This window comes from Anomaloglossus baeobatrachus, unplaced genomic scaffold, assembly GCF_048569485.1.
Source record: "Anomaloglossus baeobatrachus isolate aAnoBae1 unplaced genomic scaffold, aAnoBae1.hap1 Scaffold_451, whole genome shotgun sequence".
In the NCBI taxonomy this organism is placed as follows: domain Eukaryota; kingdom Metazoa; phylum Chordata; class Amphibia; order Anura; family Aromobatidae; genus Anomaloglossus; species Anomaloglossus baeobatrachus.
In genome coordinates, this window is record NW_027443848.1 from 195,837 (window position 1) to 220,549 (window position 24,713).

Consider the following 24,713-nt stretch of genomic DNA (forward strand, 5'->3'; position numbering starts at 1 on the left):
AATTTTTATGGATCCGCAGACAAGCAAGAAAGAGCTGAAATGTTAGATATGTTACCCTTATTTCTTAATGACTCTACCCCGATGGTCTTAGCAGGTGATTTTAATTGCATTCTCGGTGGTGAGAAAAGACTTTCCAGCGCAACAAGCAGAAATTATGATAAAACTTCTTTTATGCTTAGAAACATTGTGCTGGATTTTAGATTAAATGATGTTTTTAAGGAATGTAATAGAGATTTACCATTGCAGGACTGGGTAACATGGAGTAATGTTAACTGTAGCTCCAGGATTGATTTTATTTTCTGCTCAAAGTCCGTGCTGCCTTTTAAATGTGAGCTTCTAACTAATGCATTTTCTGACCATAAATTATTATCCTTTCATGTAAAACATGATGATCTTTTTAAAAAAGGGAAAGGTTCTTGGAAGTTAAATATCTCCCTTTTAGAAGACCCTCAAATTTTAACTGATTTTACTAATTTCTATTTATATTTTAAGAGAATAAGAGACCCTCGTATTCCCATCAGCAGGTGGTGGGAAAAAATGAAAAAAAATATAAAAGATTTTTTTATTAAGGCAGGAGCACAGAAGGTAAAGGAAAAGAGAGAATTTTATACCCAACTTACTACCAGGTTACAAACCTTATATAAATTAAGAAATAATGATATGGATGTGGAGAAAGATATTAGTGACCTAAAAAATGAAATCCACCACACACTAGAACAAAAAGGGAAAGAGCTTATTTTTCATGCTAAGGTTAAACATATTGAAAATAATGAAACTTGTTCGAGGTATTTTTTTAAATGTATGGTGGAAAAGCGGGTTTTTATCAATTCTATGGAAGGTGAACAAAATATAGAGGGGATTTTAGCCAAAGTCTATGAGTATTATTCTGAGCTTTTTAACACAAAAAGTATTGATAATTGTTTTACAGAAAGTATTTTAGATGATATTTCCATCAGTCTTGACCCTGTTTCACAAGAATCTTTAATACAGGACCTGAGTGAGGAAGAGGTATCAGACGCGGTGGGGAGTTTTAAGGCTGGTAAAGTACCGGGACCCGATGGCATACCTATAGAGTTTTATTCCACCTTTTATGACATTTTACAAGAGGATTTGTTTTCTGTTTTTAGTGAGGTTTTTAGAACAAAAATTCTCCCCACCTCATGGAGGAGGGGTGAGGTTTCCCTCATACATAAAATAGGAGACAAATCTAGTCTCAAAAATTGGAGACCTATCACTCTTTTAAATTGTGATTACAAAATACTGGCAAAAATATGTGCAACTAGATTGAAAAAAGTGATAGAGAATATAATTCATATAAATCAAGTGTGCGGTATACCGGGAAGGAGTGTGTGGGAAAACTTAAATTTAATCAAAGATGTGATTGATGACACAAAGTCAAGGGGGAGTCAGTTGGCGGTCCTGTCCTTAGACTTCGAGAAAGCCTTTGACAGAGTGTCACATCAGTTCCTATTTAAGGTTTTATCACGCATGGGAATACCTGAAGGATTTTTATTGTCTCTTAAAGCATTTTATCACAATTGTACAAGTAAAATTTTAGTTAATGGTTTTAAAACGAAGGAGGTGGTTTTAAACTCTGGGGTTAAACAAGGTTGCCCATTGTCCCCTTTATTATTTGTGTGTGCCCTTGAACCATTACTTTGTGCTTTAAGGAGAGATAAACAGATCCGTGGTATCCCGTTGCCGGGGGGAGGTGGTTTGGAAGCTAAGGTAACGGGCTACATGGATGATGTGGTGGTAATTTGTAAAGATGCTCTGTCTATTAGGAAAGCGTTGAAACAAGTAGAATATTTTTGTTGTGGGTCCGGATTTAAGGTTAATTTAAACAAAAGCGGTATTCTAAATGTGGGGAATATGACACTAAATGATATTCCAGTACCTGAATGTGATTCTGTGAAGATTTTAGGGGTGATTTTTAATGAGACAAATAAAGGGAAAGAAAGTTGGGAGGTCATTGCACAAAAGGTGAATCAAAAGCTGTGTATGTGGAGGCTACGAAAGCTGACGATGGAAGGGAAGGTTTTAATTATAAAAATGGTCATTCTTCCTTTGTTGTTGTATTTGAGCCTTGTCTTTCCCCCTCCCACACGAATTTTTAACCAGATCATCAAAGCGTGTTTTACTTTTTTTTGGAATTCTAAGATGGAGAAATTAAAAAGAGAAGTGGTAATTAAACCTAAAGAAAAAGGTGGCAAAGATTTTCCAGATTTTAGAGCTTTTGTTTATATAAGGTTTTTTGTTTTGTGTTTTAATGCCCTTTCAAAATCTAACTACTGGTCATATTTTATTCGTTTTAATACGGGTTATTTTATGAGACGTCTTGGTTGGTTTCAAACGGTTTTAAGTTCCCCGTACGCTTTTAATATGCCAGATAGTTATGTTATTTTGGAAACTATTGTTAATTCTTATGATTTGAAAGGGAAAATTGTAGAGGATATAAAAGACAGCAAGAAGATTTTAAAGTGTTTTAAGGATAAACAGCCAATAACACAGATTGGGAATTTTAATGAAATTAAGTGTGTTGAAATATTTCAAAATATTAATGCATCGTACCTTTTTAATTCCCAGAAGGACCTGGCCTGGAGCTGTGTGCATGATTGTCTTCCATGCAGAGCATTCCAACACAGAAGAGGACTTGTGACTACTGCCAGATGTCCAAGGGAAAGATGCTTCGGAGATGAGACGGTACTACATATTTTATGGACTTGTTCTTTTGCACGACAAATATGGACACGAATTTTTCCTTTATTGCAAAAAATGACGGACATCAGAGATTTGACTTTTGAGGCTGTTTTATTCGGGTATGTGGAATGTCCCACCGTCAATAAGAAGATTATCGCATGGAAGACAATCAGCACAGTCAAGGAAGCTCTGTGGAAGGCCAGGAACATCCTTCTTTTTAAGCATGATGTTTTATCTGTGCAGGATGTTATAGATTTGGCTTTTAGTGATATGTATCTGTATTATATTCTGGACAAGAAGAAAAATGTCATTTTATCGAAACAGTGGTTTGTAAAGGAGTGGAACTCCGCAATTTAAAGGACCAATTTTTGTATATAATTTATAGGTTGAGTGTAAAGGAATTGTGGATAGTGTTCTTTATAGGAGTGAAGCCCTGCAGTGTAAAGGACTTGTAATATGTAGACTGCTTACTATATGTAATACAAATGTAAATGATGTTTTGATATTTTGTAATTGAGATACAGATGTAATCACAGAAAATGTTGTAAAATGGAATGTTTTTAATGTAATGTACTTTTATATCCAATAATAAACGGGTGTACCTTGTTTTAGGTACTTCCAAGTTAAAAAAAAATCTGTTCTTATCAGTTTAATATCTGATACGTCCCCTATCTGGGGACCATATATTAAATGGATTTTTAGAACAGGGAGATGGAAAAAGAGCTTGCTCTGTCCACTCCACGCATTGACCTGGTATTGCAGTACCTCCAGGAACGGTGCACCCCTTCTTAACCCAGTTTCCAAAAGCAGAACTCAATTCACCTGATTCATATTAGCCCGATTTAATGAATTGGAAGAAAGCATACGTCTTCATATGCACCTCAATTTGGCCCATTCACTTTTCACACTTCCTCCTTTTGTTTTTTATCTTTCACACTTTTGACTTTCTTTATTCATCCAAATAGCAAACTCATCACCACTCAACCTGACCAACTCGGCTATGTCCCCGTGCTGCAGTTCTCTGTCTTATCTAGATCATTTGCAATTGAATGGAATAGATCCCTTTTGGACAAAGTGGATTCACCTGCTGCTGCAGTGACCACAGGTGTGATAAGATCTAGAATTGGCATCTGGTGCGATCTCTCCGCTTCCACTCCAAAGAAAGTTACCTGTTTATTCCTATCATGCATTGGTTTTTGGGGTTTTCTTTGAGTAATGATGATCTCTTTAGTAGTCTGTTGGCGCCCTCTCCTGGAGGAATAGTTTGCTTGCTCTTGGACATTCTAAAAGAGAGGTCATGATAGACATTGAGCTTCTGAGCTCAATTGGGGACAGTCATGGGTGATGAATGTTTGCAACCTACTGCGAAGCCTCATACCGCAATATAAGGAACGTCAAATACTAAGAAAGGGCGGCCTATGAAAGAATTACTACTTTCAATAAGTACACTTAAACGGCTAATTGGGAATAGAAAAACTGTAAAAAGCCCTCTGAGAAAGCCCCCCTCTAACCTTTGATAGTAAGCTTTTCTGTAGTCTGCCTGTTGATGTATTTTCCATTTGAACTGTGCACAACATGAAGAGACGGAACACTGGCGGCTTGTCACAATGCCCCCCGATGACATCACAATAGCGCTGCTGCCTAGAAAACAAGCTGCGCAGAAGAAGTTGTTCTTTGGGTGGGAGGGTGGGCTAGTGGAAGGAGGGGGCAATCTCTTTTTTTCCCGGGTGGTAGGGGGATGACAGGAGAAGGGAAGCGGGTGGTGAGAAAGGTACAGAGGGCAGGGTTTGGGGGCTGGGAAGGAAAGGGAAAAGATTAGGGTTTGGGGATGATGAAAGGGCTTTCTACGGGTAAGGATGGCAAAGGGTGGCAGTGACGGAAAGTCAGGCAACCTGTCCTGTCCGTCTTTTTGTATCGTGAATTGGAAAGACTGCAAGGGGGAGGGGAGTTGCTTGCGCCCTAAAGGAGGAGTTATTCAGATTCATTGCAGTGGGCGGCGGCTGCAAAACGCACCATTCTTCTTGTTTTTGCTCTGCAAAGCAGCCTTTTCAAGGGTTGGCTTGGGTGACAAAATGTCTTGTGTAGGCGTGGGTTTGTCTCCCTCTCGCTCTCTCTCCCTAAGATGTGTCCGGCATAGGCCAGGGTGCCACTCGAGGCCCAAACCAATTCTGGTTATCGCTTCTCGGCCTTTTGGCTAAGATCAAGTGTAGTATCTGTTCTTATCAGTTTAATATCTGATACGTCCCCTATCTGGGGACCATATATTAAATGGATTTTTAGAACAGGGAGATGGAAAAAGAGCTTGCTCTGTCCACTCCACGCATTGACCTGGTATTGCAGTACCTCCAGGAACGGTGCACCCCTTCTTAACCCAGTTTCCAAAAGCAGAACTCAATTCACCTGATTCATATTAGCCCGATTTAATGAATTGGAAGAAAGCATACGTCTTCATATGCACCTCAATTTGGCCCATTCACTTTTCACACTTCCTCCTTTTGTTTTTTATCTTTCACACTTTTGACTTTCTTTATTCATCCAAATAGCAAACTCATCACCACTCAACCTGACCAACTCGGCTATGTCCCCGTGCTGCAGTTCTCTGTCTTATCTAGATCATTTGCAATTGAATGGAATAGATCCCTTTTGGACAAAGTGGATTCACCTGCTGCTGCAGTGACCACAGGTGTGATAAGATCTAGAATTGGCATCTGGTGCGATCTCTCCGCTTCCACTCCAAAGAAAGTTACCTGTTTATTCCTATCATGCATTGGTTTTTGGGGTTTTCTTTGAGTAATGATGATCTCTTTAGTAGTCTGTTGGCGCCCTCTCCTGGAGGAATAGTTTGCTTGCTCTTGGACATTCTAAAAGAGAGGTCATGATAGACATTGAGCTTCTGAGCTCAATTGGGGACAGTCATGGGTGATGAATGTTTGCAACCTACTGCGAAGCCTCATACCGCAATATAAGGAACGTCAAATACTAAGAAAGGGCGGCCTATGAAAGAATTACTACTTTCAATAAGTACACTTAAACGGCTAATTGGGAATAGAAAAACTGTAAAAAGCCCTCTGAGAAAGCCCCCCTCTAACCTTTGATAGTAAGCTTTTCTGTAGTCTGCCTGTTGATGTATTTTCCGTTTGAACTGTGCACAACATGAAGAGACGGAACACTGGCGGCTTGTCACAATGCCCCCCGATGACATCACAATAGCGCTGCTGCCTAGAAAACAAGCTGCGCAGAAGAAGTTGTTCTTTGGGTGGGAGGGTGGGCTAGTGGAAGGAGGGGGCAATCTCTTTTTTTCCCGGGTGGTAGGGGGATGACAGGAGAAGGGAAGCGGGTGGTGAGAAAGGTACAGAGGGCAGGGTTTGGGGGCTGGGAAGGAAAGGGAAAAGATTAGGGTTTGGGGATGATGAAAGGGCTTTCTACGGGTAAGGATGGCAAAGGGTGGCAGTGACGGAAAGTCAGGCAACCTGTCCTGTCCGTCTTTTTGTATCGTGAATTGGAAAGACTGCAAGGGGGAGGGGAGTTGCTTGCGCCCTAAAGGAGGAGTTATTCAGATTCATTGCAGTCGGCGGCGGCTGCAAAACGCACCATTCTTCTTGTTTTTGCTCTGCAAAGCAGCCTTTTCAAGGGTTGGCTTGGGTGACAAAATGTCTTGTGTAGGCGTGGGTTTGTCTCCCTCTCGCTCTCTCTCCCTAAGATGTGTCCGGCATAGGCCAGGGTGCCACTCGAGGCCCAAACCAATTCTGGTTATCGCTTCTCGGCCTTTTGGCTAAGATCAAGTGTAGTATCTGTTCTTATCAGTTTAATACCTGATACGTCCCCTATCTGGGGACCATATATTAAATGGATTTTTAGAACAGGGAGATGGAAAAAGAGCTTGCTCTGTCCACTCCACGCATTGACCTGGTATTGCAGTACCTCCAGGAACGGTGCACCCCTTCTTAACCCAGTTTCCAAAAGCAGAACTCAATTCACCTGATTCATATTAGCCCGATTTAATGAATTGGAAGAAAGCATACGTCTTCATATGCACCTCAATTTGGCCCATTCACTTTTCACACTTCCTCCTTTTGTTTTTTATCTTTCACACTTTTGACTTTCTTTATTCATCCAAATAGCAAACTCATCACCACTCAACCTGACCAACTCGGCTATGTCCCCGTGCTGCAGTTCTCTGTCTTATCTAGATCATTTGCAATTGAATGGAATAGATCCCTTTTGGACAAAGTGGATTCACCTGCTGCTGCAGTGACCACAGGTGTGATAAGATCTAGAATTGGCATCTGGTGCGATCTCTCCGCTTCCACTCCAAAGAAAGTTACCTGTTTATTCCTATCATGCATTGGTTTTTGGGGTTTTCTTTGAGTAATGATGATCTCTTTAGTAGTCTGTTGGCGCCCTCTCCTGGAGGAATAGTTTGCTTGCTCTTGGACATTCTAAAAGAGAGGTCATGATAGACATTGAGCTTCTGAGCTCAATTGGGGACAGTCATGGGTGATGAATGTTTGCAACCTACTGCGAAGCCTCATACCGCAATATAAGGAACGTCAAATACTAAGAAAGGGCGGCCTATGAAAGAATTACTACTTTCAATAAGTACACTTAAACGGCTAATTGGGAATAGAAAAACTGTAAAAAGCCCTCTGAGAAAGCCCCCCTCTAACCTTTGATAGTAAGCTTTTCTGTAGTCTGCCTGTTGATGTATTTTCCGTTTGAACTGTGCACAACATGAAGAGACGGAACACTGGCGGCTTGTCACAATGCCCCCCGATGACATCACAATAGCGCTGCTGCCTAGAAAACAAGCTGCGCAGAAGAAGTTGTTCTTTGGGTGGGAGGGTGGGCTAGTGGAAGGAGGGGGCAATCTCTTTTTTTCCCGGGTGGTAGGGGGATGACAGGAGAAGGGAAGCGGGTGGTGAGAAAGGTACAGAGGGCAGGGTTTGGGGGCTGGGAAGGAAAGGGAAAAGATTAGGGTTTGGGGATGATGAAAGGGCTTTCTACGGGTAAGGATGGCAAAGGGTGGCAGTGACGGAAAGTCAGGCAACCTGTCCTGTCCGTCTTTTTGTATCGTGAATTGGAAAGACTGCAAGGGGGAGGGGAGTTGCTTGCGCCCTAAAGGAGGAGTTATTCAGATTCATTGCAGTGGGCGGCGGCTGCAAAACGCACCATTCTTCTTGTTTTTGCTCTGCAAAGCAGCCTTTTCAAGGGTTGGCTTGGGTGACAAAATGTCTTGTGTAGGCGTGGGTTTGTCTCCCTCTCGCTCTCTCTCCCTAAGATGTGTCCGGCATAGGCCAGGGTGCCACTCGAGGCCCAAACCAATTCTGGTTATCGCTTCTCGGCCTTTTGGCTAAGATCAAGTGTAGTATCTGTTCTTATCAGTTTAATATCTGATACGTCCCCTATCTGGGGACCATATATTAAATGGATTTTTAGAACAGGGAGATGGAAAAAGAGCTTGCTCTGTCCACTCCACGCATTGACCTGGTATTGCAGTACCTCCAGGAACGGTGCACCCCTTCTTAACCCAGTTTCCAAAAGCAGAACTCAATTCACCTGATTCATATTAGCCCGATTTAATGAATTGGAAGAAAGCATACGTCTTCATATGCACCTCAATTTGGCCCATTCACTTTTCACACTTCCTCCTTTTGTTTTTTATCTTTCACACTTTTGACTTTCTTTATTCATCCAAATAGCAAACTCATCACCACTCAACCTGACCAACTCGGCTATGTCCCCGTGCTGCAGTTCTCTGTCTTATCTAGATCATTTGCAATTGAATGGAATAGATCCCTTTTGGACAAAGTGGATTCACCTGCTGCTGCAGTGACCACAGGTGTGATAAGATCTAGAATTGGCATCTGGTGCGATCTCTCCGCTTCCACTCCAAAGAAAGTTACCTGTTTATTCCTATCATGCATTGGTTTTTGGGGTTTTCTTTGAGTAATGATGATCTCTTTAGTAGTCTGTTGGCGCCCTCTCCTGGAGGAATAGTTTGCTTGCTCTTGGACATTCTAAAAGAGAGGTCATGATAGACATTGAGCTTCTGAGCTCAATTGGGGACAGTCATGGGTGATGAATGTTTGCAACCTACTGCGAAGCCTCATACCGCAATATAAGGAACGTCAAATACTAAGAAAGGGCGGCCTATGAAAGAATTACTACTTTCAATAAGTACACTTAAACGGCTAATTGGGAATAGAAAAACTGTAAAAAGCCCTCTGAGAAAGCCCCCCTCTAACCTTTGATAGTAAGCTTTTCTGTAGTCTGCCTGTTGATGTATTTTCCGTTTGAACTGTGCACAACATGAAGAGACGGAACACTGGCGGCTTGTCACAATGCCCCCCGATGACATCACAATAGCGCTGCTGCCTAGAAAACAAGCTGCGCAGAAGAAGTTGTTCTTTGGGTGGGAGGGTGGGCTAGTGGAAGGAGGGGGCAATCTCTTTTTTTCCCGGGTGGTAGGGGGATGACAGGAGAAGGGAAGCGGGTGGTGAGAAAGGTACAGAGGGCAGGGTTTGGGGGCTGGGAAGGAAAGGGAAAAGATTAGGGTTTGGGGATGATGAAAGGGCTTTCTACGGGTAAGGATGGCAAAGGGTGGCAGTGACGGAAAGTCAGGCAACCTGTCCTGTCCGTCTTTTTGTATCGTGAATTGGAAAGACTGCAAGGGGGAGGGGAGTTGCTTGCGCCCTAAAGGAGGAGTTATTCAGATTCATTGCAGTGGGCGGCGGCTGCAAAACGCACCATTCTTCTTGTTTTTGCTCTGCAAAGCAGCCTTTTCAAGGGTTGGCTTGGGTGACAAAATGTCTTGTGTAGGCGTGGGTTTGTCTCCCTCTCGCTCTCTCTCCCTAAGATGTGTCCGGCATAGGCCAGGGTGCCACTCGAGGCCCAAACCAATTCTGGTTATCGCTTCTCGGCCTTTTGGCTAAGATCAAGTGTAGTATCTGTTCTTATCAGTTTAATATCTGATACGTCCCCTATCTGGGGACCATATATTAAATGGATTTTTAGAACAGGGAGATGGAAAAAGAGCTTGCTCTGTCCACTCCACGCATTGACCTGGTATTGCAGTACCTCCAGGAACGGTGCACCCCTTCTTAACCCAGTTTCCAAAAGCAGAACTCAATTCACCTGATTCATATTAGCCCGATTTAATGAATTGGAAGAAAGCATACGTCTTCATATGCACCTCAATTTGGCCCATTCACTTTTCACACTTCCTCCTTTTGTTTTTTATCTTTCACACTTTTGACTTTCTTTATTCATCCAAATAGCAAACTCATCACCACTCAACCTGACCAACTCGGCTATGTCCCCGTGCTGCAGTTCTCTGTCTTATCTAGATCATTTGCAATTGAATGGAATAGATCCCTTTTGGACAAAGTGGATTCACCTGCTGCTGCAGTGACCACAGGTGTGATAAGATCTAGAATTGGCATCTGGTGCGATCTCTCCGCTTCCACTCCAAAGAAAGTTACCTGTTTATTCCTATCATGCATTGGTTTTTGGGGTTTTCTTTGAGTAATGATGATCTCTTTAGTAGTCTGTTGGCGCCCTCTCCTGGAGGAATAGTTTGCTTGCTCTTGGACATTCTAAAAGAGAGGTCATGATAGACATTGAGCTTCTGAGCTCAATTGGGGACAGTCATGGGTGATGAATGTTTGCAACCTACTGCGAAGCCTCATACCGCAATATAAGGAACGTCAAATACTAAGAAAGGGCGGCCTATGAAAGAATTACTACTTTCAATAAGTACACTTAAACGGCTAATTGGGAATAGAAAAACTGTAAAAAGCCCTCTGAGAAAGCCCCCCTCTAACCTTTGATAGTAAGCTTTTCTGTAGTCTGCCTGTTGATGTATTTTCCGTTTGAACTGTGCACAACATGAAGAGACGGAACACTGGCGGCTTGTCACAATGCCCCCCGATGACATCACAATAGCGCTGCTGCCTAGAAAACAAGCTGCGCAGAAGAAGTTGTTCTTTGGGTGGGAGGGTGGGCTAGTGGAAGGAGGGGGCAATCTCTTTTTTTCCCGGGTGGTAGGGGGATGACAGGAGAAGGGAAGCGGGTGGTGAGAAAGGTACAGAGGGCAGGGTTTGGGGGCTGGGAAGGAAAGGGAAAAGATTAGGGTTTGGGGATGATGAAAGGGCTTTCTACGGGTAAGGATGGCAAAGGGTGGCAGTGACGGAAAGTCAGGCAACCTGTCCTGTCCGTCTTTTTGTATCGTGAATTGGAAAGACTGCAAGGGGGAGGGGAGTTGCTTGCGCCCTAAAGGAGGAGTTATTCAGATTCATTGCAGTGGGCGGCGGCTGCAAAACGCACCATTCTTCTTGTTTTTGCTCTGCAAAGCAGCCTTTTCAAGGGTTGGCTTGGGTGACAAAATGTCTTGTGTAGGCGTGGGTTTGTCTCCCTCTCGCTCTCTCTCCCTAAGATGTGTCCGGCATAGGCCAGGGTGCCACTCGAGGCCCAAACCAATTCTGGTTATCGCTTCTCGGCCTTTTGGCTGCGATCGGGTGTTGGTAATCTTGCTAGCATCTGGTTGTAGCACATTGGGTGTCTGGGGTACCCCGCCTTTTGGCCTTAGGTGCGGGTCCCACTCTTGTAGTGGGATCCAATCCTCTGCTGCTTTTGGGAGGTGGGCTTAGTCCCCAGACAACGAGTTGCGATCGCTCATCTGGATTATCTTTGGATTTTCCAGTGAGTATTTTGTTGCGGAAAATCCCCCGTTGCCATGGATGCGGATCCTGGCGATATTCCCACCTATGCTCGCCTAAAGCATACGGTACGGGTATACTTCGATAAAGGAGGGAGTGATGGTCGTGGCCTAAGATATGTCGTGGGAGAGGTGCTTGAACGCACCTTCTCAGTGCGTAAACAGGAAATCTTGGCCATCCAGGACTACCCTCGACGAGGTGTGTTCGATATTACCTTTACAGGAGAGGGTATCCACCGAGATTTCTGTACTAAAGCTAAGGATCCGGATGTGATTTTACAAAAGAAACCATCCCTTAAAGGTATAACTATTGTAGAACACAAAATTGACGATGTAAAGACTCTTATTGTTAAAATTTACTCCCCTTATGTGACTGAGACTGAAATTACTTCATTCCTTAATAATTTTTTTTCTAAGGTGGTATGTCAAGGGAAGGTAATGAATGAATGTGGCATATGTAGTAGTAAATGGAGGTATGTTGTCACTTGTATTAAGGACCCTACGGTAGCAGGAGGTATACGTTTGCCTCCAGCCCGTTTTAAAATAGGTAATACGAATGGCGACCTTTTTTTTAATGGTATGCCTCCCTTTTGTCGCAAATGTAAAAAATATGGACATTCTGATTGTGATGTGACTTGTGTTTCTTGTGGAGGTAAAGATCATAAGACTGATAAATGTCCAAAAGGAAGCATATGTACTAATTGTATGTCAAACACTCACTCTTTTTTTAAATGTCCCTACAGGAATGTCTGGGGAAAATCACGAGTGGAGAAGCCCTCGGCCCCTGGCCAACCCTCGGCTGGTTCGGACAGGCCTGTGGGAAAGGAGGATGGAGAGAGAGCCGGAGATGAGCCAAGCAAACAAACTCAGGCTGCAGAAGGCGTCCCCGTGTCGGATGAAATGGCGAAGGAAAGGAGGGAACGGCAGGGCAGAAGGCCGGAGGCGGCCTCCGTAGAGAGGCCAGAAGTATCTGCCAAAGGCCAATCCTCGTTTTCGTGTACTCCCGGGATGAATCCCAGATGCCAGACTTCTGGGCCGAAGAGACGTAAGTTGCAGGGGTCTCAGAGGGAACCTGAGGTAGTACCCCCTCCGGACCCTCCGGATGATGGTGGGAACCCAATGGCGTGTCAGCAGGAGGGAGTTACCCTATCCTCTTCAGAAATGGAGATGGGGACTGGGGTGGCTGCCTCCGTGATCCCGGAGACCCCGGTCAATGTGCTGATTACACCCGAGGCGCGTGTGCTCGATGAGACTCTCCCTGACCATTCCCTTAAAGGAGATGGGATGGAGTGTCTGGAGCAGGGAGACGGGTCAGCTGACCAGATGCAAATTACTAGAATGAGAACTCAGTTTGTCCCGGGAGGTGTGCAGCCTGAGACGTTAACCAATGGGGAGTCCTCAGATACGGACTCCTTGCAAACGGTCATCTCCGACGATCAATCCTACTCTGAAGGAGAAGTCTGAACCAGCTGAGGTAAGAGTTTAGAAATATTTAATTTCCTTCTTCTTTTCTCTTATGGCAGGGGTTAAAGGTGTGTCTCTAAATGTGAGAGGGCTTAAAACGCAGGCAAAAAGAGTGGCGATGTTTGATTTTCTTACTACTCTGACTGCAACTGTATTCTTTTTACAAGAGTGTTCTATATCACACAGTTTAAATTACCATGAGTATCAGAAAGATTGGACATATGGACCCTCAGTGTGGTCGGGGTCAAATGGGTCCAAGTCAGCAGGGGTCGCCATTCTTTTTAGGGGGAATGCTTTTATTGATTCTGTTCAAGAGATTTTACCTGGCAGAATTTTATTAGTTCAAGCTGTTATTGATGGTTACAAATGGCAATTTTTAAATTTTTATGGATCCGCAGACAAGCAAGAAAGAGCTGAAATGTTAGATATGTTACCCTTATTTCTTAATGACTCTACCCCGATGGTCTTAGCAGGTGATTTTAATTGCATTCTCGGTGGTGAGAAAAGACTTTCCAGCGCAACAAGCAGAAATTATGATAAAACTTCTTTTATGCTTAGAAACATTGTGCTGGATTTTAGATTAAACGATGTTTTTAAGGAATGTAATAGAGATTTACCATTGCAGGACTGGGTGACATGGAGTAATGTTAACTGTAGCTCCAGGATTGATTTTATTTTCTGCTCAAAGTCCGTGCTGCCTTTTAAATGTGAGCTTCTAACTAATGCATTTTCTGACCATAAATTATTATCCTTTCATGTAAAACATGATGATCTTTTTAAAAAAGGGAAAGGTTCTTGGAAGTTAAATATCTCCCTTTTAGAAGACCCTCAAATTTTAACTGATTTTACTAATTTCTATTTATATTTTAAGAGAATAAGAGACCCTCGTATTCCCATCAGCAGGTGGTGGGAAAAAATGAAAAAAAATATAAAAGATTTTTTTATTAAGGCAGGAGCACAGAAGGTAAAGGAAAAGAGAGAATTTTATACCCAACTTACTACCAGGTTACAAACCTTATATAAATTAAGAAATAATGATATGGATGTGGAGAAAGATATTAGTGACCTAAAAAATGAAATCCACCACACACTAGAACAAAAAGGGAAAGAGCTTATTTTTCATGCTAAGGTTAAACATATTGAAAATAATGAAACTTGTTCGAGGTATTTTTTTAAATGTATGGTGGAAAAGCGGGTTTTTATCAATTCTATGGAAGGTGAACAAAATATAGAGGGGATTTTAGCCAAAGTCTATGAGTATTATTCTGAGCTTTTTAACACAAAAAGTATTGATAATTGTTTTACAGAAAGTATTTTAGATGATATTTCCATCAGTCTTGACCCTGTTTCACAAGAATCTTTAATACAGGACCTGAGTGAGGAAGAGGTATCAGACGCGGTGGGGAGTTTTAAGGCTGGTAAAGTACCGGGACCCGATGGCATACCTATAGAGTTTTATTCCACCTTTTATGACATTTTACAAGAGGATTTGTTTTCTGTTTTTAGTGAGGTTTTTAGAACAAAAATTCTCCCCACCTCATGGAGGAGGGGTGAGGTTTCCCTCATACATAAAATAGGAGACAAATCTAGTCTCAAAAATTGGAGACCTATCACTCTTTTAAATTGTGATTACAAAATACTGGCAAAAATATGTGCAACTAGATTGAAAAAAGTGATAGAGAATATAATTCATATAAATCAAGTGTGCGGTATACCGGGAAGGAGTGTGTGGGAAAACTTAAATTTAATCAAAGATGTGATTGATGACACAAAGTCAAGGGGGAGTCAGTTGGCGGTCCTGTCCTTAGACTTCGAGAAAGCCTTTGACAGAGTGTCACATCAGTTCCTATTTAAGGTTTTATCACGCATGGGAATACCTGAAGGATTTTTATTGTCTCTTAAAGCATTTTATCACAATTGTACAAGTAAAATTTTAGTTAATGGTTTTAAAACGAAGGAGGTGGTTTTAAACTCTGGGGTTAAACAAGGTTGCCCATTGTCCCCTTTATTATTTGTGTGTGCCCTTGAACCATTACTTTGTGCTTTAAGGAGAGATAAACAGATCCGTGGTATCCCGTTGCCGGGGGGAGGTGGTTTGGAAGCTAAGGTAACGGGCTACATGGATGATGTGGTGGTAATTTGTAAAGATGCTCTGTCTATTAGGAAAGCGTTGAAACAAGTAGAATATTTTTGTTGTGGGTCCGGTTTTAAGGTTAATTTAAACAAAAGCGGTATTCTAAATGTGGGGAATATGACACTAAATGATATTCCAGTACCTGAATGTGATTCTGTGAAGATTTTAGGGGTGATTTTTAATGAGACAAATAAAGGGAAAGAAAGTTGGGAGGTCATTGCACAAAAGGTGAATCAAAAGCTGTGTATGTGGAGGCTACGAAAGCTGACGATGGAAGGGAAGGTTTTAATTATAAAAATGGTCATTCTTCCTTTGTTGTTGTATTTGAGCCTTGTCTTTCCCCCTCCCACACGAATTTTTAACCAGATCATCAAAGCGTGTTTTACTTTTTTTTGGAATTCTAAGATGGAGAAATTAAAAAGAGAAGTGGTAATTAAACCTAAAGAAAAAGGTGGCAAAGATTTTCCAGATTTTAGAGCTTTTGTTTATATAAGGTTTTTTGTTTTGTGTTTTAATGCCCTTTCAAAATCTAACTACTGGTCATATTTTATTCGTTTTAATACGGGTTATTTTATGAGACGTCTTGGTTGGTTTCAAACGGTTTTAAGTTCCCCGTACGCTTTTAATATGCCAGATAGTTATGTTATTTTGGAAACTATTGTTAATTCTTATGATTTGAAAGGGAAAATTGTAGAGGATATAAAAGACAGCAAGAAGATTTTAAAGTGTTTTAAGGATAAACAGCCAATAACACAGATTGGGAATTTTAATGAAATTAAGTGTGTTGAAATATTTCAAAATATTAATGCATCGTACCTTTTTAATTCCCAGAAGGACCTGGCCTGGAGCTGTGTGCATGATTGTCTTCCATGCAGAGCATTCCAACACAGAAGAGGACTTGTGACTACTGCCAGATGTCCAAGGGAAAGATGCTTCGGAGATGAGACGGTACTACATATTTTATGGACTTGTTCTTTTGCACGACAAATATGGACACGAATTTTTCCTTTATTGCAAAAAATGACGGACATCAGAGATTTGACTTTTGAGGCTGTTTTATTCGGGTATGTGGAATGTCCCACCGTCAATAAGAAGATTATCGCATGGAAGACAATCAGCACAGTCAAGGAAGCTCTGTGGAAGGCCAGGAACATCCTTCTTTTTAAGCATGATGTTTTATCTGTGCAGGATGTTATAGATTTGGCTTTTAGTGATATGTATCTGTATTATATTCTGGACAAGAAGAAAAATGTCATTTTATCGAAACAGTGGTTTGTAAAGGAGTGGAACTCCGCAATTTAAAGGACCAATTTTTGTATATAATTTATAGGTTGAGTGTAAAGGAATTGTGGATAGTGTTCTTTATAGGAGTGAAGCCCTGCAGTGTAAAGGACTTGTAATATGTAGACTGCTTACTATATGTAATACAAATGTAAATGATGTTTTGATATTTTGTAATTGAGATACAGATGTAATCACAGAAAATGTTGTAAAATGGAATGTTTTTAATGTAATGTACTTTTATATCCAATAATAAACGGGTGTACCTTGTTTTAGGTACTTCCAAGTTAAAAAAAAATCTGTTCTTATCAGTTTAATATCTGATACGTCCCCTATCTGGGGACCATATATTAAATGGATTTTTAGAACAGGGAGATGGAAAAAGAGCTTGCTCTGTCCACTCCACGCATTGACCTGGTATTGCAGTACCTCCAGGAACGGTGCACCCCTTCTTAACCCAGTTTCCAAAAGCAGAACTCAATTCACCTGATTCATATTAGCCCGATTTAATGAATTGGAAGAAAGCATACGTCTTCATATGCACCTCAATTTGGCCCATTCACTTTTCACACTTCCTCCTTTTGTTTTTTATCTTTCACACTTTTGACTTTCTTTATTCATCCAAATAGCAAACTCATCACCACTCAACCTGACCAACTCGGCTATGTCCCCGTGCTGCAGTTCTCTGTCTTATCTAGATCATTTGCAATTGAATGGAATAGATCCCTTTTGGACAAAGTGGATTCACCTGCTGCTGCAGTGACCACAGGTGTGATAAGATCTAGAATTGGCATCTGGTGCGATCTCTCCGCTTCCACTCCAAAGAAAGTTACCTGTTTATTCCTATCATGCATTGGTTTTTGGGGTTTTCTTTGAGTAATGATGATCTCTTTAGTAGTCTGTTGGCGCCCTCTCCTGGAGGAATAGTTTGCTTGCTCTTGGACATTCTAAAAGAGAGGTCATGATAGACATTGAGCTTCTGAGCTCAATTGGGGACAGTCATGGGTGATGAATGTTTGCAACCTACTGCGAAGCCTCATACCGCAATATAAGGAACGTCAAATACTAAGAAAGGGCGGCCTATGAAAGAATTACTACTTTCAATAAGTACACTTAAACGGCTAATTGGGAATAGAAAAACTGTAAAAAGCCCTCTGAGAAAGCCCCCCTCTAACCTTTGATAGTAAGCTTTTCTGTAGTCTGCCTGTTGATGTATTTTCCGTTTGAACTGTGCACAACATGAAGAGACGGAACACTGGCGGCTTGTCACAATGCCCCCCGATGACATCACAATAGCGCTGCTGCCTAGAAAACAAGCTGCGCAGAAGAAGTTGTTCTTTGTGTGGGAGGGTGGGCTAGTGGAAGGAGGGGGCAATCTCTTTTTTTCCCGGGTGGTAGGGGGATGACAGGAGAAGGGAAGCGGGTGGTGAGAAAGGTACAGAGGGCAGGGTTTGGGGGCTGGGAAGGAAAGGGAAAAGATTAGGGTTTGGGGATGATGAAAGGGCTTTCTACGGGTAAGGATGGCAAAGGGTGGCAGTGACGGAAAGTCAGGCAACCTGTCCTGTCCGTCTTTTTGTATCGTGAATTGGAAAGACTGCAAGGGGGAGGGGAGTTGCTTGCGCCCTAAAGGAGGAGTTATTCAGATTCATTGCAGTGGGCGGCGGCTGCAAAACGCACCATTCTTCTTGTTTTTGCTCTGCAAAGCAGCCTTTTCAAGGGTTGGCTTGGGTGACAAAATGTCTTGTGTAGGCGTGGGTTTGTCTCCCTCTCGCTCTCTCTCCCTAAGATGTGTCCGGCATAGGCCAGGGTGCCACTCGAGGCCCAAACCAATTCTGGTTATCGCTTCTCGGCCTTTTGGCTAAGATCAAGTGTAGTATCTGTTCTTATCAGTTTAATATCTGATACGTCCCCTATCTGGGGACCATATATTAAATGGATTTTTAGAACAGGGAGATGGAAAAAGAGCTTGCTCTGTCCACTCCACGCATTGACCTGGTATTGCAGTACCTCCAGGAACGGTGCACCCCTTCTTAACCCAGTTTCCAAAAGCAGAACTCAATTCACCTGATTCATATTAGCCCGATTTAATGAATTGGAAGAAAGCATACGTCTTCATATGCACCTCAATTTGGCCCATTCACTTTTCACACTTCCTCCTTTTGTTTTTTATCTTTCACACTTTTGACTTTCTTTATTCATCCAAATAGCAAACTCATCACCACTCAACCTGACCAACTCGGCTATGTCCCCGTGCTGCAGTTCTCTGTCTTATCTAGATCATTTGCAATTGAATGGAATAGATCCCTTTTGGACAAAGTGGATTCACCTGCTGCTGCAGTGACCACAGGTGTGATAAGATCTAGAATTGGCATCTGGTGCGATCTCTCCGTTTCCACTCCAAAGAAAGTTACCTGTTTATTCCTATCATGCATTGGTTTTTGGGGTTTTCTTTGAGTAATGATGATCTCTTTAGTAGTCTGTTGGCGCCCTCTCCTGGAGGAATAGTTTGCTTGCTCTTGGACATTCTAAAAGAGAGGTCATGATAGACATTGAGCTTCTGAGCTCAATTGGGGACAGTCATGGGTGATGAATGTTTGCAACCTACTGCGAAGCCTCATACCGCAATATAAGGAACGTCAAATACTAAGAAAGGGCGGCCTATGAAAGAATTACTACTTTCAATAAGTACACTTAAACGGCTAATTGGGAATAGAAAAACTGTAAAAAGCCCTCTGAGAAAGCCCCCCTCTAACCTTTGATAGTAAGCTTTTCTGTAGTCTGCCTGTTGATGTATTTTCCGTTTGAACTGTGCACAACATGAAGAGACGGAACACTGGCGGCTTGTCACAATGCCCCCCGATGACATCACAATAGCGCTGCTGCCTAGAAAACAAGCTGCGCAGAAGAAGTTGTTCTTTGGGTGGGAGGGTGGGCTAGTGGAAGGAGGGGGCAATCTCTTTTTTTCCCGGGTGGTAGGGGGATGACAGGAGAAGGGAAGCGGGTGGTGAGAAAGGTACAGAGGGCAGGGTTTGGGGGCTGGGAAGGAAAGGGAAAAGATTAGGGTTTGGGGATGATGAAAGGGCTTTCTACGGGTAAGGATGGCAAAGGGTGGCAGTGACGGAAAGTCAGGCAACCTGTCCTGTCCGTCTTTTTGTATCGTGAATTGGAAAGACTGCAAGGGGGAGGGGAGTTGCTTGCGCCCTAAAGGAGGAGTTATTCAGATTCATTGCAGTGGGCGGCGGCTGCAAAACGCACCATTCTTCTTGTTTTTGCTCTGCAAAGCAGCCTTTTCAAGGGTTGGCTTGGGTGACAAAATGTCTTGTGTAGGCGTGGGTTTGTCTCCCTCTCGCTCTCTCTCCCTAAGATGTGTCCGGCATAGGCCAGGGTGCCACTCGAGGCCCAAACCAATTCTGGTTATCGCTTCTCGGCCTTTTGGCTAAGATCAAGTGTAGTATCTGTTCTTATCAGTTTAATATCTGATACGTCCCCTATCTGGGGACCATATATTAAATGGATTTTTAGAACAGGGAGATGGAAAAAGAGCTTGCTCTGTCCACTCCACGCATTGACCTGGTATTGCAGTACCTCCAGGAACGGTGCACCCCTTCTTAACCCAGTTTCCAAAAGCAGAACTCAATTCACCTGATTCATATTAGCCCGATTTAATGAATTGGAAGAAAGCATACGTCTTCATATGCACCTCAATTTGGCCCATTCACTTTTCACACTTCCTCCTTTTGTTTTTTATCTTTCACACTTTTGACTTTCTTTATTCATCCAAATAGCAAACTCATCACCACTCAACCTGACCAACTCGGCTATGTCCCCGTGCTGCAGTTCTCTGTCTTATCTAGATCATTTGCAATTGAATGGAATAGATCCCTTTTGGACAAAGTGGATTCACCTGCTGCTGCAGTGACCACAGGTGTGATAAGATCTAGAATTGGCATCTGGTGCGATCTCTCCGCTTCCACTCCAAAGAAAGTTACCTGTTTATTCCTATCATGCATTGGTTTTTGGGGTTTTCTTTGAGTAATGATGATCTCTTTAGTAGTCTGTTGGCGCCCTCTCCTGGAGGAATAGTTTGCTTGCTCTTGGACATTCTAAAAGAGAGGTCATGATAGACATTGAGCTTCTGAGCTCAATTGGGGACAGTCATGGGTGATGAATGTTTGCAACCTACTGCGAAGCCTCATACCGCAATATAAGGAACGTCAAATACTAAGAAAGGGCGGCCTATGAAAGAATTACTACTTTCAATAAGTACACTTAAACGGCTAATTGGGAATAGAAAAACTGTAAAAAGCCCTCTGAGAAAGCCCCCCTCTAACCTTTGATAGTAAGCTTTTCTGTAGTCTGCCTGTTGATGTATTTTCCGTTTGAACTGTGCACAACATGAAGAGACGGAACACTGGCGGCTTGTCACAATGCCCCCCGATGACATCACAATAGCGCTGCTGCCTAGAAAACAAGCTGCGCAGAAGAAGTTGTTCTTTGGGTGGGAGGGTGGGCTAGTGGAAGGAGGGGGCAATCTCTTTTTTTCCCGGGTGGTAGGGGGATGACAGGAGAAGGGAAGCGGGTGGTGAGAAAGGTACAGAGGGCAGGGTTTGGGGGCTGGGAAGGAAAGGGAAAAGATTAGGGTTTGGGGATGATGAAAGGGCTTTCTACGGGTAAGGATGGCAAAGGGTGGCAGTGACGGAAAGTCAGGCAACCTGTCCTGTCCGTCTTTTTGTATCGTGAATTGGAAAGACTGCAAGGGGGAGGGGAGTTGCTTGCGCCCTAAAGGAGGAGTTATTCAGATTCATTGCAGTGGGCGGCGGCTGCAAAACGCACCATTCTTCTTGTTTTTGCTCTGCAAAGCAGCCTTTTCAAGGGTTGGCTTGGGTGACAAAATGTCTTGTGTAGGCGTGGGTTTGTCTCCCTCTCGCTCTCTCTCCCTAAGATGTGTCCGGCATAGGCCAGGGTGCCACTCGAGGCCCAAACCAATTCTGGTTATCGCTTCTCGGCCTTTTGGCTAAGATCAAGTGTAGTATCTGTTCTTATCAGTTTAATATCTGATACGTCCCCTATCTGGGGACCATATATTAAATGGATTTTTAGAACAGGGAGATGGAAAAAGAGCTTGCTCTGTCCACTCCACGCATTGACCTGGTATTGCAGTACCTCCAGGAACGGTGCACCCCTTCTTAACCCAGTTTCCAAAAGCAGAACTCAATTCACCTGATTCATATTAGCCCGATTTAATGAATTGGAAGAAAGCATACGTCTTCATATGCACCTCAATTTGGCCCATTCACTTTTCACACTTCCTCCTTTTGTTTTTTATCTTTCACACTTTTGACTTTCTTTATTCATCCAAATAGCAAACTCATCACCACTCAACCTGACCAACTCGGCTATGTCCCCGTGCTGCAGTTCTCTGTCTTATCTAGATCATTTGCAATTGAATGGAATAGATCCCTTTTGGACAAAGTGGATTCACCTGCTGCTGCAGTGACCACAGGTGTGATAAGATCTAGAATTGGCATCTGGTGCGATCTCTCCGCTTCCACTCCAAAGAAAGTTACCTGTTTATTCCTATCATGCATTGGTTTTTGGGGTTTTCTTTGAGTAATGATGATCTCTTTAGTAGTCTGTTGGCGCCCTCTCCTGGAGGAATAGTTTGCTTGCTCTTGGACATTCTAAAAGAGAGGTCATGATAGACATTGAGCTTCTGAGCTCAATTGGGGACAGTCATGGGTGATGAATGTTTGCAACCTACTGCGAAGCCTCATACCGCAATATAAGGAACGTCAAATACTAAGAAAGGGCGGCCTATGAAAGAATTACTACTTTCAATAAGTACACTTAAACGGCTAATTGGGAATAGAAAAACTGTAAAAAGCCCTCTGAGAAAGCCCCCCTCTAACCTTTGATAGTAAGCTTTTCTGTAGTCTGCCTGTTGATGTATTTTCCGTTTGAACTGTGCACAACATGAAGAGACGGAACACTGGCGGCTTGTCACAATGCCCCCCGATGACATCACAATAGCGCTGCTGCCTAGAAAACAAGCTGCGCAGAAGAAGTTGTTCTTTGGGTGGGAGGGTGGGCTAGTGGAAGGAGGGGGCAATCTCTTTTTTTCCCGGGTGGTAGGGGGATGACAGGAGAAGGGAAGCGGGTGGTGAGAAAGGTACAGAGGGCAGGGTTTGGGGGCTGGGAAGGAAAGGGAAAAGATTAGGGTTTGGGGATGATGAAAGGGCTTTCTACGGGTAAGGATGGCAAAGGGTGGCAGTGACGGAAAGTCAGGCAACCTGTCCTGTCCGTCTTTTTGTATCGTGAATTGGAAAGACTGCAAGGGGGAGGGGAGTTGCTTGCGCCCTAAAGGAGGAGTTATTCAGATTCATTGCAGTGGGCGGCGGCTGCAAAACGCACCATTCTTCTTGTTTTTGCTCTGCAAAGCAGCCTTTTCAAGGGTTGGCTTGGGTGACAAAATGTCTTGTGTAGGCGTGGGTTTGTCTCCCTCTCGCTCTCTCTCCCTAAGATGTGTCCGGCATAGGCCAGGGTGCCACTCGAGGCCCAAACCAATTCTGGTTATCGCTTCTCGGCCTTTTGGCTAAGATCAAGTGTAGTATCTGTTCTTATCAGTTTAATATCTGATACGTCCCCTATCTGGGGACCATATATTAAATGGATTTTTAGAACAGGGAGATGGAAAAAGAGCTTGCTCTGTCCACTCCACGCATTGACCTGGTATTGCAGTACCTCCAGGAACGGTGCACCCCTTCTTAACCCAGTTTCCAAAAGCAGAACTCAATTCACCTGATTCATATTAGCCCGATTTAATGAATTGGAAGAAAGCATACGTCTTCATATGCACCTCAATTTGGCCCATTCACTTTTCACACTTCCTCCTTTTGTTTTTTATCTTTCACACTTTTGACTTTCTTTATTCATCCAAATAGCAAACTCATCACCACTCAACCTGACCAACTCGGCTATGTCCCCGTGCTGCAGTTCTCTGTCTTATCTAGATCATTTGCAATTGAATGGAATAGATCCCTTTTGGACAAAGTGGATTCACCTGCTGCTGCAGTGACCACAGGTGTGATAAGATCTAGAATTGGCATCTGGTGCGATCTCTCCGCTTCCACTCCAAAGAAAGTTACCTGTTTATTCCTATCATGCATTGGTTTTTGGGGTTTTCTTTGAGTAATGATGATCTCTTTAGTAGTCTGTTGGCGCCCTCTCCTGGAGGAATAGTTTGCTTGCTCTTGGACATTCTAAAAGAGAGGTCATGATAGACATTGAGCTTCTGAGCTCAATTGGGGACAGTCATGGGTGATGAATGTTTGCAACCTACTGCGAAGCCTCATACCGCAATATAAGGAACGTCAAATACTAAGAAAGGGCGGCCTATGAAAGAATTACTACTTTCAATAAGTACACTTAAACGGCTAATTGGGAATAGAAAAACTGTAAAAAGCCCTCTGAGAAAGCCCCCCTCTAACCTTTGATAGTAAGCTTTTCTGTAGTCTGCCTGTTGATGTATTTTCCGTTTGAACTGTGCACAACATGAAGAGACGGAACACTGGCGGCTTGTCACAATGCCCCCCGATGACATCACAATAGCGCTGCTGCCTAGAAAACAAGCTGCGCAGAAGAAGTTGTTCTTTGGGTGGGAGGGTGGGCTAGTGGAAGGAGGGGGCAATCTCTTTTTTTCCCGGGTGGTAGGGGGATGACAGGAGAAGGGAAGCGGGTGGTGAGAAAGGTACAGAGGGCAGGGTTTGGGGGCTGGGAAGGAAAGGGAAAAGATTAGGGTTTGGGGATGATGAAAGGGCTTTCTACGGGTAAGGATGGCAAAGGGTGGCAGTGACGGAAAGTCAGGCAACCTGTCCTGTCCGTCTTTTTGTATCGTGAATTGGAAAGACTGCAAGGGGGAGGGGAGTTGCTTGCGCCCTAAAGGAGGAGTTATTCAGATTCATTGCAGTGGGCGGCGGCTGCAAAACGCACCATTCTTCTTGTTTTTGCTCTGCAAAGCAGCCTTTTCAAGGGTTGGCTTGGGTGACAAAATGTCTTGTGTAGGCGTGGGTTTGTCTCCCTCTCGCTCTCTCTCCCTAAGATGTGTCCGGCATAGGCCAGGGTGCCACTCGAGGCCCAAACCAATTCTGGTTATCGCTTCTCGGCCTTTTGGCTAAGATCAAGTGTAGTATCTGTTCTTATCAGTTTAATATCTGATACGTCCCCTATCTGGGGACCATATATTAAATGGATTTTTAGAACAGGGAGATGGAAAAAGAGCTTGCTCTGTCCACTCCACGCATTGACCTGGTATTGCAGTACCTCCAGGAACGGTGCACCCCTTCTTAACCCAGTTTCCAAAAGCAGAACTCAATTCACCTGATTCATATTAGCCCGATTTAATGAATTGGAAGAAAGCAT

The 24,713-nt window shown here is 43.2% G+C and overlaps 11 non-coding genes across 11 annotated transcripts; all 11 read left to right on the forward strand.

The window, feature by feature from the left end:
- The first annotated feature begins 3,302 nt into the window (after positions 1 to 3,302).
- On the forward strand, positions 3,303 to 3,487 carry LOC142280418 (U2 spliceosomal RNA). Its single transcript, XR_012742704.1, has one exon. It is a non-coding gene; the product is annotated as a U2 spliceosomal RNA (small nuclear RNA).
- Positions 3,488 to 4,874: 1,387 nt separating this feature from the next.
- Positions 4,875 to 5,065, forward strand: LOC142280362 (U2 spliceosomal RNA). Its single transcript, XR_012742651.1, has one exon. It is a non-coding gene; the product is annotated as a U2 spliceosomal RNA (small nuclear RNA).
- Positions 5,066 to 6,452: 1,387 nt separating this feature from the next.
- LOC142280394 (U2 spliceosomal RNA) lies at positions 6,453 to 6,643 on the forward strand. Its single transcript, XR_012742682.1, has one exon. It is a non-coding gene; the product is annotated as a U2 spliceosomal RNA (small nuclear RNA).
- Positions 6,644 to 8,030: 1,387 nt separating this feature from the next.
- LOC142280363 (U2 spliceosomal RNA) lies at positions 8,031 to 8,221 on the forward strand. Its single transcript, XR_012742652.1, has one exon. It is a non-coding gene; the product is annotated as a U2 spliceosomal RNA (small nuclear RNA).
- A 1,387-nt stretch (positions 8,222 to 9,608) lies between these two features.
- LOC142280364 (U2 spliceosomal RNA) lies at positions 9,609 to 9,799 on the forward strand. Its single transcript, XR_012742653.1, has one exon. It is a non-coding gene; the product is annotated as a U2 spliceosomal RNA (small nuclear RNA).
- A 6,762-nt stretch (positions 9,800 to 16,561) lies between these two features.
- LOC142280419 (U2 spliceosomal RNA) lies at positions 16,562 to 16,746 on the forward strand. The gene has a single exon (XR_012742705.1). It is a non-coding gene; the product is annotated as a U2 spliceosomal RNA (small nuclear RNA).
- A 1,387-nt stretch (positions 16,747 to 18,133) lies between these two features.
- Positions 18,134 to 18,324, forward strand: LOC142280365 (U2 spliceosomal RNA). The gene has a single exon (XR_012742654.1). It is a non-coding gene; the product is annotated as a U2 spliceosomal RNA (small nuclear RNA).
- Positions 18,325 to 19,711: 1,387 nt separating this feature from the next.
- LOC142280367 (U2 spliceosomal RNA) lies at positions 19,712 to 19,902 on the forward strand. The gene has a single exon (XR_012742656.1). It is a non-coding gene; the product is annotated as a U2 spliceosomal RNA (small nuclear RNA).
- A 1,387-nt stretch (positions 19,903 to 21,289) lies between these two features.
- Positions 21,290 to 21,480, forward strand: LOC142280368 (U2 spliceosomal RNA). The gene has a single exon (XR_012742657.1). It is a non-coding gene; the product is annotated as a U2 spliceosomal RNA (small nuclear RNA).
- Positions 21,481 to 22,867: 1,387 nt separating this feature from the next.
- LOC142280369 (U2 spliceosomal RNA) lies at positions 22,868 to 23,058 on the forward strand. The gene has a single exon (XR_012742658.1). It is a non-coding gene; the product is annotated as a U2 spliceosomal RNA (small nuclear RNA).
- Positions 23,059 to 24,445: 1,387 nt separating this feature from the next.
- LOC142280370 (U2 spliceosomal RNA) lies at positions 24,446 to 24,636 on the forward strand. Its single transcript, XR_012742659.1, has one exon. It is a non-coding gene; the product is annotated as a U2 spliceosomal RNA (small nuclear RNA).
- The last annotated feature ends 77 nt before the right edge of the window (positions 24,637 to 24,713 follow it).